At 46.0% G+C, this 17,864-nt stretch overlaps 1 protein-coding gene across 5 annotated transcripts in view; it reads right to left on the bottom strand.

Annotated features, from left to right (window-relative positions):
- The window catches only part of IGSF23 (immunoglobulin superfamily member 23), a 110,903-nt gene that overhangs the window by 91,429 nt on the left and 1,610 nt on the right, over positions 1-17,864 (bottom strand). For all 5 annotated transcript variants that reach the window (XM_075537585.1, XM_075537583.1, XM_075537587.1 and 2 more), the window contains exon 2: positions 10,809-11,038. The gene's annotated coding sequence lies outside the window, so the exon portion shown is untranslated. The remainder of the gene's footprint in view (positions 1-10,808; positions 11,039-17,864) is intronic.

The following is a 17,864-nucleotide window of genomic DNA, read 5'->3' on the forward strand; positions in this document are numbered from 1 at the left end:
GAGGTTACAGAGAAAACCAGACTCCCCCCCCCCAAAAAAAAAAGCTGGGGATAGTGCTGGGTCCTCACCCACCTCTACTCTGACTCTGTGCAAACTTGGTCAGATCCCTTCACTCTGGATTTCCCTGGATGTGAGCAGAGAGTTTCCCACCTCCAAGGAGGAAATACAGGAATTCCCAGAATCCTCAGGGGAAGGCTATGTCCACTTCAGATGCTATGATTCTCAAGTAGCCTGAGTCCAGGGGCCCCACGTGTTCTCTGCTCTCCTTTCACTTGCAGAGTGAGCCACCTGCAGCAGCCTCTAAGGAGGGTCCGTCACACCCCAGGGAGCTCCCACCCAAACCTGGGTTACGTCCACCAGTCCGTACTCCACCAGAAGGAATCACAGAGTCACACTATGAGGTGATTTTCTGCTGGGTCTCTGGGCAGGTTGAGAGCTTTCACCAAGCTGCCTTTTCCTCCCTACTGATGAGTTTGTAGGGTCTGCTGACAAGCGAGTTTCTCTTTTAAAATCCTACCAAGACCATCTCCATTCGTGTGGTGCTCTGCCTTCTATCCTCCAAATTTCTAGGTTATTTCAACAGTTTGCATTGCATTCTGTTCCTCCCCATTTTATTCCTTCCTTCCTATTATTCTATTCCATTCCCCATCGTATTTATATGCCCTCCATTCTTTTCAACTTTAATTTCTTTCTGCCTCATGTCATTCCAGGCTATTTATTTTGCTCCGTTCCACTACATCCCTCCCCACTCCACCTCATTCTTTCTGGGCCATTTATTTTCCATTCTTTAATTTCCTGTCGACTCTGTCTTAGGTCCCTAGGGTTGCTGTCCCACAAACACCAAAAGTGGGTAGCTCTAGAGAGTGGACATTTCTTTAGAAATCCAAGTTCAAGACACCGGCTCTATGGGAAGGACCCTGTCTCTTGTGGGCTCTGGGGGGAAATCGTTGCCCCTCTCAGCTGCAGGCCTTGGTTTTGGGGAGATGTTTACATGGCATTATCTTTCCCCCATTTGTGTTTGCTTCTGCTAACAGAAACGTTATTAAGTTTCTGAGACCTTCTACACACGGGCATGGCTTCATTGACATAATAAAGAAAACTTTCTTCCCAAAGACATGGCATTCACTAGTATGAGCATGTGAATTCTAACACATACTTTGGGGGACACAATTCAATGTGTAACACACTCCTTTTATTCTTTTGTACTTATTTCCATTGTATTCCTTCCCATCTATCACCATTCACTTGACTCCAATGTATTTATTCCCATTCCCTCTCCCTACACTGATTCCATTACATTGCAGTACGATCCCATTACAGTCCACCCCACGGCACACTGATCTCACTACATTCCTCTCATTGCTTTTTCATTTCTTTCATCTCCATGATCTCCCTCTATTTTCTATTTTTCTTTCAGATCCCATTCCATTCGGTTTTGCACACTCCGCTATTTTCTGTTTGATTCTAGACCGTCCCATCGTTGTCAGCTCGTTTCCCTTCTCTGCCTTCCCAGTTCATTTCATTCCCGCTCTTCTCATTCATACATTCAACCTATTTCACTCATTTTCATTTTCTACCGTTCCATTCCATTTTCAACTTTGCTATTTCTACATTTACTTCTATTTGTTGAACTTAATTTCTTCTCAGCTTTATATATTGTTTCCATTCTTGTTCTCCCCTTCCTTTCTCATTTCTGCCTCTACTTTACCATGTTACTTTCCCTTCCACGCAACTTGATGTCACTGTTTTCTGTTCCTTCCCATGCTGTTCTCTCTACCCTATTTCTCTTCTATTCCCCTCTCACTGTGTCAGCCCCATTCCTCTCTTGCTCATCCCCTCCATTGGATCCCATCTTGCTGTCCTCAAATTCTACTTGTGCTCTTCGCTCTCTGTACTGTGCTTTCCATTTAATTTGTTTTAAATCCTTTAGTCCCTTTCTTTCCATTTCATCCCCGTTCTTTTCTTTCCCTTCTGTGGCATGTCATTCCACTCTGTTTCATTCCTATTTCTTTATTTTGGAGTCCACTGCATCCCATTCTGCCTCATTTTCCAGGCCTTCTTCCTTCATTTCTTTATTTTTCGCAATAGCCACAATTTTATTTATCTTTAAATAGCCACAATTTTTTTAAACACTTTATTAAGGACTCATACAACTCTTATCACAATCCATACATAAACATACATCAGTTGTATAAAGCACATCTGTACACTCTTTGCCCAAATCATTTTCAAAGCATTTGTTCTCCACTTAAGCCCTTTGCAGCAAGTCCTTTTTCCCCTTCCTCCCGCTTCCCCTTCCCTCACGAGCCCTTGATAATTTATAAATTATTATTTTGTCATATCTTGCCCTATCCGGCATCTCCCTTCACCCCTTTTCTGTTGTCCCTCCCCAGGGAGGAGGTCACATGTAGATCCTTGTAATCGGTTTCCCCTTTCCAACCCACTCACCCTCTACCCTCCCAGTATCGCCCCTCACACCCCTGGTCCTGAAGGTATCATCCACCCTGGATTCCCTGTGCCTCCGGCTCCTATCTGCACCAGTGTACAACCTCTGCTCTATCCAGGCTTGCAATGTAGAATTCGGATCATGGTAGTGGGGGGGAGGGGGTTAAAACCACAATTTTAGTGCATATGGGAGCCGGAGGCACAGGGAATCCAGGGTGGACGATACCTTCAGGACCAGGGGTGTGAGGGGCGATGCTGGGAGAGTGGAGGGTGAGTGGGTTGGAAAGGGGGAACTGATTACAAGGATCCACATGTGACCTCTTCCCTGGGAGAGGGACGGCAGAGAAGGGGGGAAGGGAGACTCCAGATAGGGCAAGATATGACAAAATAACAATCTGTGGATTATCAAGGGCTCATGAAGGAGGGGAGAGCGGGGAGGGAGGGGAAAAAAAAAGACCTGTTGCAGAGGGCTTAAGTGGAGAGGAAATGCTTTGAAAATGATGAGGACGAAGAATGTATGGATGTGCTTTATACAATTGATGTATGTATATGTGTGGATTGTGATAAGAGTTGTATGAGCCCCTAATAAAATGTTTTAAAAAAAACCCACAATTTTATTTTTATCAATTTTTCATCACATCTTACCACTCCTTTCCTTTGGCTGCCTACTATTTGATTCCTACTTTCTTTTTCCTTTAACCTTCCCCCAGAAGGAACACAATCCCTGGGTAGTGCCATCAGGTCGCCCTGGAGTGCACATCTAAAAGTTGGCACTTCAAAGTTCATCCAAGACGCCTTGGAAATTGGGCCCAGTAATCTGCTTCCAAAGGGCCACATCCTTGAAGACCCTTTGGAGCACATTTCTACTCTGCACACGTGGGATCACCAGGAATGGGAATCAGCTTCACAACAGCGAACAACAGAGGTTATGTGACCTGAGCATTTTGTATCTGACAAGCCTGCAAGACCACCTTGTCTAAACCTTTCATTTCGCAACAAGTGCAGAAAGTGGCTCAGGGTCTCAGATCCAGAATCCCTGGCTCCTGCTTTATTCCTCCTACCACCCGGTCTTGGAACTGGACTGAGAATGAGATGACATTGACCGGGAGCCTTCTGGGATGAAGTAAGAGGTTCTGGAATAGAAATCACCAAGGACGCCAGGCAAAAGGAACAGGGCTGGTGCTGGGTCCTCCCCTGCCTCTATGCTGTCTGCGCAAACCTGGGCTGACCCTTTCATTCTGGGTCTCCACAGCACGCAGTGGGCACACTTCAGATGCTATGATTCTCAAGTAGCTTGAGTCCATGGGCCCCACATGACCTCTACTCTTCTTTCACTTGCAGAGTGAGCCACCTGCAGGATGTCCTCCACACCCCAGGAAGCTCCCACCCAAACCTGCCTTATGTCCACCAGTCCGTACTCCACCAGAAGGAATCATGGAGTCGCACTATGAGGTGATTTTCTGCTATGCTGGGTCTCTGGGCAGGTCTGAGAGCTATCACCAAACTGCCTTTTCCTCCCTACTGATGAGTTTGTAGGGTCTGCTGACAAGAGAGTTTCCTTTTAACTGTGTCTTCAAACCTATCCTCATTCCTTTGGTTCCTGCCTTTCATGCTTGGATTTCCTAGTTTATCCCATCAGTTTGCATTTCTTTCTATTCCGATCTAATCTCATCTCTTCCACAGGTTAGCTAACAGAAGTAGGTGCACTCCATCCCTTCCTTTCAACTTACCGTATATACTCGTGTATAAGCCGAGGTTTTCAGCACAAAAAATGTGCTGCAAAACTGGGGTTCGGCTTATACATGGGTCAGTGGTACCCCAACGAGGTGTCACATCTCGCGGGTGATTGCCATTCCTCCGCTGTTCATTCAAAGCCTTGTTGACACTGCAGGGCTTTGAATGTTTGTTGACTCACATCTAACCAATCAGAGCCGTCCTATGACGTGGACGGCTCCAATTTGCAGAAGCACCTGTAGTGATTCACTTACGCCGGCAGCTGAACTGGTAAGGATGTGTCTGTGGCTGCGCTCCGTCTCTCCCCTCTGGTCTCTGTGTTAATTCACATCCTGCATGTCCCACCCTAGGCTTATACTCGAGTCAATCAGTTTTTCTGGTTTCCCAGGTAATAATTAGGTGCCTCGGCTTATACTCAGGTTGGCTTATATTGGAGTACATACGGTTAATTTCTTTCTGTCTCATGTCATTCCAGGTCTCTCCTTTTATTCCATTTCACTGCACCTCGTTCCTTTGTATTCATTTCCCATGCATTTCCTTAATGCCCATTCTCCGTTGGGCTCCTATTGCTACTGTCCCAGACACACCCAACGTGGTAGCTTTAAAGGACAGAAATCTCTTCAGAAATCCAAATTCAAACCACCGGCTCTATGGGAAGGCCCTCTCTCTTGGAGGCTCTGGGAGAAAATCCTTGCCCCTCTCAGCTGCAGGCCTTGGCCCCTTGGCTCCCAGGCCATCTCTCTTTCCCCAATGTGTTTGCTTCTGCGTCTGATCTGGTCTTCTGGTAACCCCAACGTGATTCCGTTTAGGACACACGCTTCCCTCTACGGCTCCCCCCCACGTACCCGTTTACACTCTATTCCCTCCCTTTCCTTCAGTGCGTTCATCTCCGTTCGAACCTTTTCCATTTTGTTTTATTCTGCATTTTAATCTGACACTGTCCACGGTTTCACTTTCTCTTTGCTTTCCTTTCACCGCTTTCTTCTACGCTCTTTCCTCTCGTCCTATTTCTTTGATTTGTATTCCTTTCCATGCCACCCACTACATCTCTCTTCATTGCTTTCGCCTCGAATGTAACCCAATCTATTCTGTTCCACGTCTCTCTAGTGCAGTCATGCCTCTCCCATCTACCCCGTTTGCACTGATGACCCATGTATCCCTTTTCACTCCTCTCCTTCCCAATCTTTTATTTTACAGCCACTGGCTTCCCCACAGTTCTCCCACGTGGATTTGTGACAATCCTCCCAAAGCTTGCACACCACACGATAAAATGCTGCCAAGGATACAAATAGCAATCACCAAAACCAAGAAAAGTGATTTTGATAATAGTTAGAAGTCAAGGTATGGGCAAAAAGTTGAACTAGGTCGGATCTACCTGGTCTGTATCCTTATACCTCTTGTTTGACCTTGAGCCAAAGAAAGAGAAGTAACAGTCATATCATTAGAAAGGAAAGTTATTCGCTCCCTTGGCTATACCCAGAGCTTTGCAGAGCAAGTTTAGACAACTCGTGTGATGGTTCCTGGAGTCCCACGACTGGTGACACTACTTCTGACGACGCAAGCAGCAAGCTCTTGTTATGAGGATTACCCAGATGACCCTGTGTCCTGGGACGGGCTCTAGACCCTGCATTCTCAAGGAGATTCTAACCAGTAAGACTTTCTCCACGAGAAGGAGGTCAGAACAAAGGGCTCAAACCCATGTCCTTGGAGCACAGAGAGGAGCTGTTAGACCTGCTTTTTTGGGGGGTAGGGGTTGGGAGGAGGAGTATAGAGACACAGAACTTCAGTATTCCAACGACGAAAGGGCCAACGTGAAGTAGAGGAACAAGGTTACGCTTTCCTGTTCCAGAGGGCAGGTCACGTGTCTGGGGAATGGTCTGACTCTGGTTCAGTTGACATCCATTATCAAAATAAATGAATACCTTAGTCAACGGCTTTAAATACCCCAAAAGGGAAGCCCCCTGAACGTAACTCAGATAAAATAAGGATCAACTGAGAGGACAGTGGTGAGTCTCAGCTCAATTTCAAATATTACTTCTGGACTCCATGGAACTGCAATGTTATCAGTAAATTGATCTCATCATGTGGTTTCTTAATTATACTCCTCTCTGAATTTGTTCCATTCTTCCTATGTCCAGATTGAATTACTAAAATAATCTCGCAGCCACTGCTCCTCTGTACTTTCAGCTATACATGACAACATCTTGTGGCTACAGTTCAGGGTTCTAGGTTCCCATTCTCCCCAGGAGAATCAGATTAGCCCCGCCTACAAGGCGGGTTGTGTTTGGATCTGTCAGCTCTGTAATCGGCAATAAACTGGTACAAATGAGGCCCCTCAGGCCCCTCTGTTCATTAGGGCTTGGGGAGAGAAGCTATGTTGGTTCCATTGTATCAATACAGCAGGAGGTCTTCACAGAAATCCCACTAGCGAAATTCTTCCTGTAGCTCCTTGGTCTGAATGATGTCACATGGCATTCCTATGTTAGGAGTCTGTGAAAGCGAGCTGTTAGCCATTCCAGTCTCTTCCATAGACGCAGGCAAAGGAGAAAGTATGGAGAAGACTGTTAGGGGAGGTCCCCCAACTCCGTTTCTGCTGCCCTCTGGAGGGCTGATAAGCCACCCCTGCCAATCATCTGGAATAGGCCGTTCCAGCTTGAAGGGCATCTGATGAAAAGGCTGGCTGCATTAATTGTAGGTTGTCACATCATAGATTAGCAGCTTATTACCTCATAGTTTCTGTGGGTCCGAGTGCAGGCACCACTTAGAAGGGTCATCTGCAAGGCTGTAAGCAAGGTCTCCATCAAGGTTCAGGTCTCATCTGAGACTCAACTAGGAAAGGATCAGTTTCCAAACGCACATGGTTATCAGCAGCAGGCAATTCTTGCGGGCAGTTGGACGGAGGGCCCCAGTTTCTCACTGGCTATCAGCTGGAGGCTGTCCTCAGTGGCTTACTCTGTGGCCCTCACCAAAGACAGCACAACACACTGAATCTTGTCTCTTCAAAACCAAGATGGACGTCACCATCTTACCAACGGAATCACTCACTTGTCATCCCATGCATTCAGCAACACCTTGCTATATTGTGTTGGCTAGACAGTAGTTGCAGGTCCTTTCCATACTCCAGGGGAAGGGGGCCTATATGGGTGTGAATGGCAGGATAAGGATTGTGGAGGCCACCTGAGAATCTGTCCACCGAAGGGGGCCTATGTCAGGGACAGGGTAAAGCACAGCGAGAAGGAAAAGGACAACTCTAGAATTTCTAAGGTTGATGGAAGGAGAGTGCCAAGGTGTTTGGGGCCTAGACTAGAAGGGCCCACTAAACAGACTAAGCTCATGTTTTCTCTTCATTTAACAGGTAGTTGGCAATTCAGAGTCACCCAACGAATACTGCTGGACCAATCCTGCAGCCCAGTGAAAGCACAGGAGGCCCATCCAAAAGAAACCATGCTCAGTCAGCTACTGGAGCGCATTTACTGACTGGACATTACATCCAAGGCATTCTCTGACACCTTTGTAGACATAGTGATGTTCTGTTTCAATATGCTCGATCCAGGCTCTGGGCCTGTGGCTCCCATCAAATCTTAAGTCTGTGGATGTTTCTTTTAAAAGTCATAGAAACAGGATCCAAGGGGCAGCCCGTATGGTTTGTAACATCTAGCAAAGGGATGCACAATGCCCTTGAAAGTGTTTTTGCAAAGTTCTCCCACGAGACAACAACAACAAAAACCCAGAAATGTGTAATTTTTCAACCAGATGGTGGAGAAGACCTGCTGACACCAATGAAAAAGGCAACCCACTGCCATTGAGCTAATTCCAACTCGTAGGCAGCCCTGGAGGACCGAGTGGAGCTGCTCTTTGGGTTTTCTGTACCTGCTAGATATTGACAGGAGCAGGCAGTTTCATCTTTCTCCCTCAGGGAAACTGGCAGCTTTGAACAGCTAACCTCACTGTTCGTAGCTCAAAACTGAACCACTACACTTCCAGGTCCATCTAAAGAAAAAGAGGAAGAGGGGGAAAAAGCCATATATCACAGGGAACTGACATTAGCATACTAAACATCACACCCCTGTGGATTTTAACACAATGCGTGATGATTTAACACTATGAGACATCCTAAGGTTGGCCTTCTTTGTATCCTTTGATGCACGTGCATCACCTGTAATCATGTGAAACTGTATGTATGGCATGATTATGTTGTAATCCTTATCTCATGGAATAAATTGGGAAAACTTCGAGAGACAGACAGAATCGGGGAGACTCCCTCTCTGCGTCAGCTTTGTGAACAAGCTTAATAAACCTGCCTTTTGTTCTGTGCCTTGGTGTGTCTTTATTGGCTTCTGTCACATCATACAACAGACCCAGCATTTGGCCGGTGTCTTAGGCTGGGTTTGCTAAGAGAATCAAAACCCATGAAATTTATATATGTAGAGAGAGATAGAGGCTGACATCAGAGAAATAGCTTTCACGGTTTTAAAGATGGACAAGTTCCAAATCCAGAGGTCAATATGGCGGTTAGATTTTATGTCAACTTGAACCTGTGTGAAAACATAGGGGGTGTGGCCTTTTAATGAGAGAGACAGTGAGAACTCCTCTCTTCTGTCTGTTCCTTCACCCTGCCTGCTTGCTAGGGTTCTGTGCTTCCTTCCAGGGGCAGCCCCACGTGAGCTGCTTGGAAGCACCCTGACATGTTTCCACTGACCCTGCACCCACCTGTTTCTGAACCCTCCAGTCTGTGATCTCGCTGAATCCTGCTTCATCTTTCTGCTTCACTGGCCTGCAGCTACAAGAATCTGAAGAGGGCTCTGACGTGCATCAAACGCATGGACTTGAGCTGGACTGGGCTGTGCTGCCATCTTGATATCAAGTTCTTTCTTACACTTTTTGTGAGTGTCACTGGTTTTGTTTCTCTAGACAACCCAGCTTCACACAGGAGGTATCAGGCTGGTGACTTCTCCTTATTAGTAGCTAAAGGAACTGATGAATCCAAGATTGGCAGGTCAAACAAAAGGCTTCTAGCTGCAGAGGCTGATGAATCCAAGGAATCTAAGGGAAGATGGCAGGCTGCTAACAACTCCCAGGGTCAACAGGCAGCACAGCAGGCTGCTGGCTCAAGTCTAAAGAAAGGTAGGTCCACGTTGGATGCAGGATCTGTTGTTGTTAGGTCCCATTGAGTCCATCCTGGCCCGTAGCAACCCTGTGCACACCAGAATGAAACACCGGTCCTTTGCCACACTCACAATTCGTCCTATGCTTGAGCCCCGTTGTCGAGCTAGCTCATTGAAAGCCTTCCTGTTTTGCTCTGCTACTCTACTTTACCAAGCATAACGTCCTTCTCCAGGAACTGGGCTCCTGACAACGTGTCCAAAGTACGTGAGACAAAGTCCAGCTCTCCTTGACTCTAAGGAGCATTCTAGCTGTACTTCTTCCAAGACAGATGTGTCTGTCCTTTCGGCAGTCCACAGTGCTCTCAATATTCTTCACCGGCACTATAATCCAAAGACATCGATTCTTCTTCGGTCTTCCTTAGTCAATATCCAACTTTCACATGCGTATGAGGCAAACGAAAATGCCATGGTGTGGGTCAGGCACACCTGAGTCCTCAAAGTAATCTCCCCGCTTTTCAACCCTTTAAAGGTCTCATGCAGCAGATTTACTCAATGCAACGCATTGCTTGATTTCTTGACTGCTACTTCCACCAGCATTGGTGGTAGATCCAAGCAAGGCGAAATCCTTGACAGCTTCAATCTTTTCCCCAGTTATCACGATGTCACTTATCTACTGGTCCAGGTGTGAGGATTTGGGTTTGTCACCCATACTGTAGACACAAATCCTTGACCTTCATTGGCTAGAGCTTCATGTCCTCCTCACTTTCAGCAAGCAAGGTTGTGTCGTCTGCATATCACAGGCTGTTAATAAGCCTCCCGCCCATTCTGATGCTGATTTTTTCTTCAATTAATCCAGCTTCTCTGATTTGCTCCATATACAGAGTGAACAAGTATAGTGAAAGGATGCACCCCTGACACACACCTTACCTGATTTTAAGTCATGCAGTTATCCCTTGTTTTGTTTGAATCGGTATGGGATCTAGGCTCAGCAAAAAAAAACAACTATCCCACATTGTTGTTCACCTGTATTGGGCGAGAGCCACTTCCTGAGGAAAGTTCCTTCCAATTGATTGGCTGCTCCTGGGGGTTGTCATTCTGGAGGTGATTACATTATGCCAGTGTTACCACAAAGTGGTAGTTGAAGATGTCAATGATTTTGTGGCAGGGGTGTGGTTGAATGATCAAATTTTGTAATATATATCAAAAAGGAGACCAATGGAATTGTGTATCCTTAAAAAAGTTGTCTCCTCGAGGGACAGGGGAAAGGACTTTCATATGAAGCTTGGGTAAGAGGTAGAAGAAGGGTGGCGGGGGCGGGGGCAGGGCACCTAAGGCCCTCTTTGTCCTTTATTCTGCTTATCTCTGGCTGCATTACTTTTTGTCCTTGGCCACCTCCGGCCAGCAAGACTGCCAAACAGACAATTTCCAACACAAGACAGACTGCCAAACAGACGATGTCCAACACGGGCACTGATTCTTGTTTTACCAACAGTCAGTTCCACATGGACTTACTGCACTTCTTACCTTGCAGGTGTTACCAGAGACACGTGGCTGTTTTCCTTTATTCCAGCATGAGTCCTCAGGGAGACAGTGAACGGGATGATCACTGTCACAGAGTGAAGTCATCTCAGCTCCGCACCAGCATGGTTAGCGCTCATCATGGGCTGAACTGCCAAACTGAGACAGAGAGGGACCCCCAGGCGCCCTGGGTCGGTGAGGTTGGCTTCCCTTCCACCTTTATCAATCATGTTCTCCTAAAGGCAGAAGTCCCAGAAGAAAATGGAGAAACAGAGAAAGAAAACAGGAGGACCCGTCAATGCGTGGAGCATTCAGCTTCACGGGCAAGACATTCCCATCTGCACAAGACAGCATCAACAAAACATCAGAAGCATTTGTCTTATTAAAACACTACACCAGTTGCTCTGCTAGACATAAAAACTTGCATTGAGAAGGTGGCTTAGTGGTTATGTGTTGCTGTCACCAAGGTCAGCAGTTCGAAACTTCCAGGCGCTCTGTGGGAGAAAGATAGGGCTTTCCACCCCCTTACACAGTTATACTCTCTGACATTCAGAGGTCCGGTTCTATCCTTTCCTATAGGGTGGTTATGAGGTGGCATCGACTTGATGGCAGTGAATCTTATTTGTTTATGAGTATTGAAGGAATAGATCCTTTTGCAATGGGGAAAGATCACAGACATCCGCTCAGATGGATGTGTTCTGGTATGCAGGGGGATAAGTCAACTAGCCAACTGTGGTAATTACATAATCTGGTGTCAATTTGGGACTTGAGAGGATTAAGAGTGATGGGGTGGGGTTTTCTCTGTCAATCGGGTCACAGCCAATGAGGCCTCTGTGAGCACGGCCTTCCCCTGAGGATTCTGAGATTTCCTTCTTGGAGGTGGGAGCCACTGTCTCACTCTGTTCACTTCCTTGGAGACTCTACTGACAAGGCTGACTCCCTGTGAGACATCTCTGAGAAGCCACATGAACCCACCCTGATGCAGCCAGAACCCTGGACCTGGAGAAGCCACGTGGAGACCCCTGCCAGCGCTGAGATGCTTATAATGCCACTGGATCCAGAAGACTTCCAACCCACTGGCCTGTGATCTTTCTGCATTAAGCATCATTGCATCTGTTTTGTGAGTCTGAAGAGGACTTTACAGATTGGTATCAGACCTATGGGCTAATGTAGGACTTATGGGCTTGAACTGGACTGGGTTGGGATGCTTTCTTAATGTACAATTCTCCTCTATATAAAATTCTGTCTTACACATATGGGTTTCTATGGATTGGTTTCTCTAGTCTCCCCAGACTAACACACCAACTCACGGCCATTGAGTCTACTCTAACTCATAGTGACCTTATAGGACAAAGTAGAACTGCTCCTGTGGGTTTCTGAGATGGTAACTGTTTACGAGAGTAGAAAGTATCCTCTTTCTCCCTCAGGACAACTGGTGGCTTTGACTGCTGATTTTTCAGTTAGCATTCCAATACATAACCCACTATGCTGCCAGGGCTCCTCCTTGAAGGGGGACTGTAAAAGTTTAAAACAAACAAACATACTCGCTGCCACCACGTTGATTCTGACTCACAGGGACGCTATAGGACAGAGCAGAACCAGTCCTTTGGATTTCTGAGGGTGTAAATCTCTACAGGAGCAAAAAACCTTGTGTTTTACCCACAGAGTGGTTAGTGGTTTTCAGCTGCTGACCTTGGGCTTCTGAATTGATTCAGAATCCACTCATCTCAGTTCATACATGAAATTCCTGCCAAGTAACAGGGAAGGGACCTGTTACAAAATTAAGCCCTCCATTAAGTCTGCGGGTGGCAATCAGTAAGAAGTGGTGAGTTAAACAAGGGAAACTATGACTGCTAATGACTCTTTGTCAAGATCGCAGTAATTTCAGCAGCTCCATTGTCATGTGATCCCATGGATTACAGAGAAGAATGGCTCTCTAAGGTGCTGTTGGCTGTCATCTTAGTGGAAACAGGGCATCGGGCTTTTCTCTTGAGATACCGCTGCTGGGTGGGTTCCTAAGGCCAACATCTATGGTAGCAGTTGACCTTAAGCCATTTGCACCCCCTATGGACCTCGGTGATTAGATGAAGAGTTGTTAAAATCCATTCTTGGTCAAATAAATGCAAATTGAGAGATATGGCTTTATTCCAGCTGGATGACAATTAGCAAGTTAGACACTGTTCTAAATTAACTAGGACTTTGGAGAAGAGGAACTCTAGAGAATGCCAGTCAGAGAGTTAATAGAGGCAGCTCTTTGGCAGAGCAGTCTGACCAGTTTTGGCCAGGTTTTGCACCAAATTGTCCTACAATGCTGCAATCCCGCTTCCGATGACATAACTCAGGGCCATCTTCACAAGAAGCATAAGGGGCAGGATGGAGATGTTCACCGATGTTTGTGGGGAGCTGGAGGCATTCTCAGGACTCCTGTCTGGGGTGGTTGATAGCTAATTGGAGGCCGTTAGCCATCACATGGCACTATGCTTCAATTAGAAGCAATGAATGAACATATTTTTGAAAACAACACCTCCCTGCCATCAAGTCAGTACTGACTCATGGGGACCCTATAGGACAGGATAGAACTGCACTGAGGGTTTTTGAGACTGACCTTATGGGAGTAGAAAGCCTAGTCTTTCTCCCATGGAGTGGCAGGTGGTTTCAAACTGCTGACTTTGTGGTTAACAGCCCAACACATAACCACTACCCACCAGGGCTCTTCAATGAATACAGCAACATTACCAGTTATCAAACAATCACTTTGATTTTACCTGGGTCCACACTCAATGCTCATGGAAGCAGCAGTCAATAAATTAAATCACACAACACGCTGGGCAACTCTGCTGGACAAGACCTCTTTAAAGTGTTGAAGTGCCAAGCTTTCATCTTGAGGATTAAAATGTGCCTGACTCCTTCAACCCGAGCGCCAAGACGTGAATACAACACACTGGCATGTACCAGGAAACCAACAGCGGTCTGCAGGCCAGCCCCAATCCCAACTATGTGGATAACCCCCACCCCACCTCAGAAGAATGCCCTGCAGAGGACAGCACTGGGGCTACAGCTTGGGGACAGGGGTGCGTCGGATTCAAGCACACGAGAGAAACACAAAGGGATGGAGAGGGAGGAGAGGACATCCTGGCCCACCAAGCCCCAAGGATGATGTTCCTGCTCAGAGCAGACAACTCACGGGGAGGACCGCAGGGCTGGCCCCACCACGGGACACAGCGTCTCTCACTGAACCATGGCGCCACGGGTGACAGCACTGGAGACACAGTGTGGAAATAGTGCATGGTCTGGCCCCGTCACACTGGGGCGAGGCACTGAGAGCAAGCAGCACAGCATCAGAGGGAGCAGACTGATGAACCCCCCAGGGAATACTAAAAATAGACTTTGGAGACAGAGTGTGGCACCCCATCAGACTCGACTAGACAACACTCGTAAAGGCCAACAATCAGACCCTGAACTACTTATAGGCTTTTCCACTTTTGTCGTCAGTGGCTTTCTTTTTGTTATTTTAATTGTTTTTTGCTGTTGTTATTTTGTTGGTTTTGACTTCATTTGTTGTTTTATTTGGCTTTGCCGGTTTTTGCCCTTATTAATGTATCTGCATGTCTATCTAGATAAGATAGGAGGGATAAATAATTCGGAGATGAAAAGAGCGAGACTAATGGTTGGGGAAGGGGGAAGACGGGAAAAGGGGAGATGTGGGAAAAGAGGGGGCGGGGCGGGAAACTAACCCAGGGTCAAAGGAACAAGTGAACTAAAATCAATGGAAAGAAGATCATAGGTCCACATGGAAGAACACACCAGCCTGAGTGAGCGAGTGGTCCCAAAGGGATCAGTTACCAGGCATCAAAGAACAAAAAATCATATCATTGACTGCACACCTCCATGATAGGATCGCTGAAGACAAACAGGTACATAAGCAAATGTGGTGAAGAAAGCTGATGGTGCCCGGCTATCAAAAGAGATAGTGCCTGGGGTCTTAAAGGCTTGAAGGTGAACAAGCGGCCATCTAGCTCAGAAGCAAATAAGCCCACATGGAAGAAGCACACCGGCCAGTGCGATCACGAGGTGCCCAAGGGACCAGGTATAAGGCATCATGCAAAAAAAAAAAAGATATAAGTGTGTGTATGTATGTGTATATATGTGTATATGTATGTATATATATGTATATATATATCATATTAAATGAAGGGGGAAGTGCAGAGTGGAGACCCAAGTGTCAACCAATGGAGATCCCCTCATAAAGGGGTTTAGGAGAGGAGATGGGTTAATTAGGGTGTGAGGTAGTATCGATGAAGAACACAGCTTTCCCCCGGATCCTGGATGCTTCCTCCCCCCAACTACCATGATCCGAATTCTACCTTGCAGGGCTGGATAGGACAGAGGCTGTACACTGGTGCATACGAGGGTTGGAGGTACAGGGAATCCAGGGTGGATGATACCTTCAGGACCAAGGGTGTGAGGGACGATGCTGGGAGAGTGGAGGGTGAGTGGGTTGGAAAGGGGGAACTGATTACAAGGATCCACATGTGACCTCTTCCCTGGGAGAGGGACAGCAGAGAAGGGGGGAAGGGAGACTCCGGATAGGGCAAGATATGACAAAACAACGATGTATAAATTACCAAGGGCATATGAGGGAGGGGGGAAGGGGGAGGGAGGAGGGGAAAAAAAAGAGGACCTGATGCAAGGGGCTTAAGTGGAGAGCAAATGCCTTGAGAATGATTGGGGCAGGGAATGTATGGATGTGCTTTATACAATTGATGTATGTATATGTATGGATTGTGGTAAGAGTTGTACGAGTCCCTAATAAAATGTAAAAGAAGAAAAGAAAAAAAAAAAAGATCATAGGAGGCCTAGTGGGGCTGAATCAAGGGCAATGTAGCAGCGAGGAATTACTAAACCTGAATGAAGGCCGGACATGAGGGTGGGACATGAGGACAATAAAAGGAAATAGAGGAAAGAACCAGGAGGCAAAGGATACAGGCATAAACATAGTTACATATGTACATGCCTGCATAAATAGATCTATGTGCATATATTTATAGGTTTAATACTAAGGCAGCAGATGGACATTGGACCTCTACTCAAGTACTCCCTCAATGCAAGAACACTTTGTTCTATTAACCTGACATTCCATGATGCTCACCTTCCCGACACGATTGCTGAAGATAGAGTGTCTGAGATCTTAAAGGCTTGAAGATAAACAAGTGGCCACCTAGCTGAGAAGTAACAAAGCCCACATGGAAGAAGCACACCAGCCTGTGTGATCATGAGGTGTTGATGGGATCAGGTATCAGGCATCAAAGTCCCAGAATAAAACCATATCCAAGGTGAATGGGGGAGGGGTCATGAAGAGGAGGCAATGCCCATCTGTAGACAATTGGATGTACCCTCACAGAGGGTCAGAGAGAAGAAGTGAGCCAGTCAAGGTGCAGTATAGCACTGATGAAACACACAACTTTCCTCTAGTTCTTTGGTACTTCCTTCACCCCACTATCATGACTTCAATTCTACCTTACAAATCGGATTAGACCAGAGCAGGCACACTGCTACAGACAGAGCCCGTGAAACACAGGGAATCCAGGATGGATAAACCCCTCAGGGCCAACAAGGAGAGTAGAGATACCAGGAGGATTTGGGGAGGGTGGGGGGGGGGAAAGGGGAACCAATCACAAGGATTAATTAGAACCCCTTTCCCAGGGGAACGAATAACAGAGAAGTTGGTGAGGGGTGACAGAGGACGATGTAAGATATGGAAAAAATAATCTACAACTTGTCAAGGTTTCAAGAGGGAGGGAGGGTGTGAGAGGGAAGGGGAAGAAATGGGAAGCTCATATGAGGGGCTCAAGTGGGAAGAAAATGCTTTGAAAATGACAATGGCGGCATATATGCAAATACGCTTTACACACTAGATGAATGTATGGATTTTGATAAAAGATGTAAGAGCCCCCAATAAAAGTAATTTTTAAAAATAAAATTAAAAATAAATAAATAAAAGGTGCCTGACTCAAGCCATGGTATTTTCTTTCTTTCTTTTTTTTCCGCCGTGGTTATTTCCAATCGCCTCGTATGCATGACGAAAAAGTTGTGCAATGGGTAAAGATGACTGCGGGAGTTGATGCCTTTGGATTCTGGGGTTGGTAAACAAATCTATCCTGGAGGTATAGCAGAGTGAATACGGTGTGATTTCATCTCTCATATTTTGGACATGTTATCTAAAGAGGCCAGTCCTTGGGAAAGAACATCACTCTTGGTAAAGTAGAGGGTCAGCAAAAAGAGGAAGAGCCTCATCCACATGGACTGAAAGAGTGCCTCCAACAGTGAGCTCGGACATAACAATTATGAGGCTGGCACGGCACCAGGCAAGGTTCTGTTCTGTTGGACGCTGGGCCACTACAAACCAGAGCTGACTGGATAGCACCTACAAATGACACAACCGCAGCATTGTTGAGAAAAAAATTTTTTTTTTTCCCATTGCAACAATGCACCTCTTCCTTCTTAAAGGGTAGTGAGGGCTAACCTAGGGAAATTTCATTGGGAAATCTTCTCCCATTCAGCCCCACAGCCCTGATCCTGTTCATGCCATCTTCTTTTTATTCCCCAAACTCAAAGAACTCGTCAAGGGAGCATGGTTAGAGTCCTTGCAGAATATGAAAACTGCCATTTTGATGTCATGTAATTCCAAGAGGGTAGAATTCTCCAGGAAGGGGTTAGAGAGACAGAACCACTGCCTTTAAAAAGGCATTGACCTGGATGGAAGATACAGCAACAAACAATGGCTTCACATTTTAGCATTTTTGCTTAGTAAAATTTTCTATATAATTATGTCGCAATATTTTTTTACCCACCCTCTTTTTAAGAATTCCTCTGAAGCTAATAAATGAAATTGGAATCTCTCCTCTTACTTACACTAAGAACCAATTTTCATTTAGCCCATTTTAAATGTTTGTAAAATATAATTTATAGGGCAATAATTATTGTGAAAAATTATGACAAGTACAAAAAAAGATACCAATTTATGAGGATTAAATTGTGTCCCTTCCAATATATGTCTTGGAA

This window comes from Tenrec ecaudatus, chromosome 18 (genome assembly GCF_050624435.1).
Source record: "Tenrec ecaudatus isolate mTenEca1 chromosome 18, mTenEca1.hap1, whole genome shotgun sequence".
Classification (NCBI taxonomy): Eukaryota; Metazoa; Chordata; class Mammalia; order Afrosoricida; family Tenrecidae; genus Tenrec; species Tenrec ecaudatus.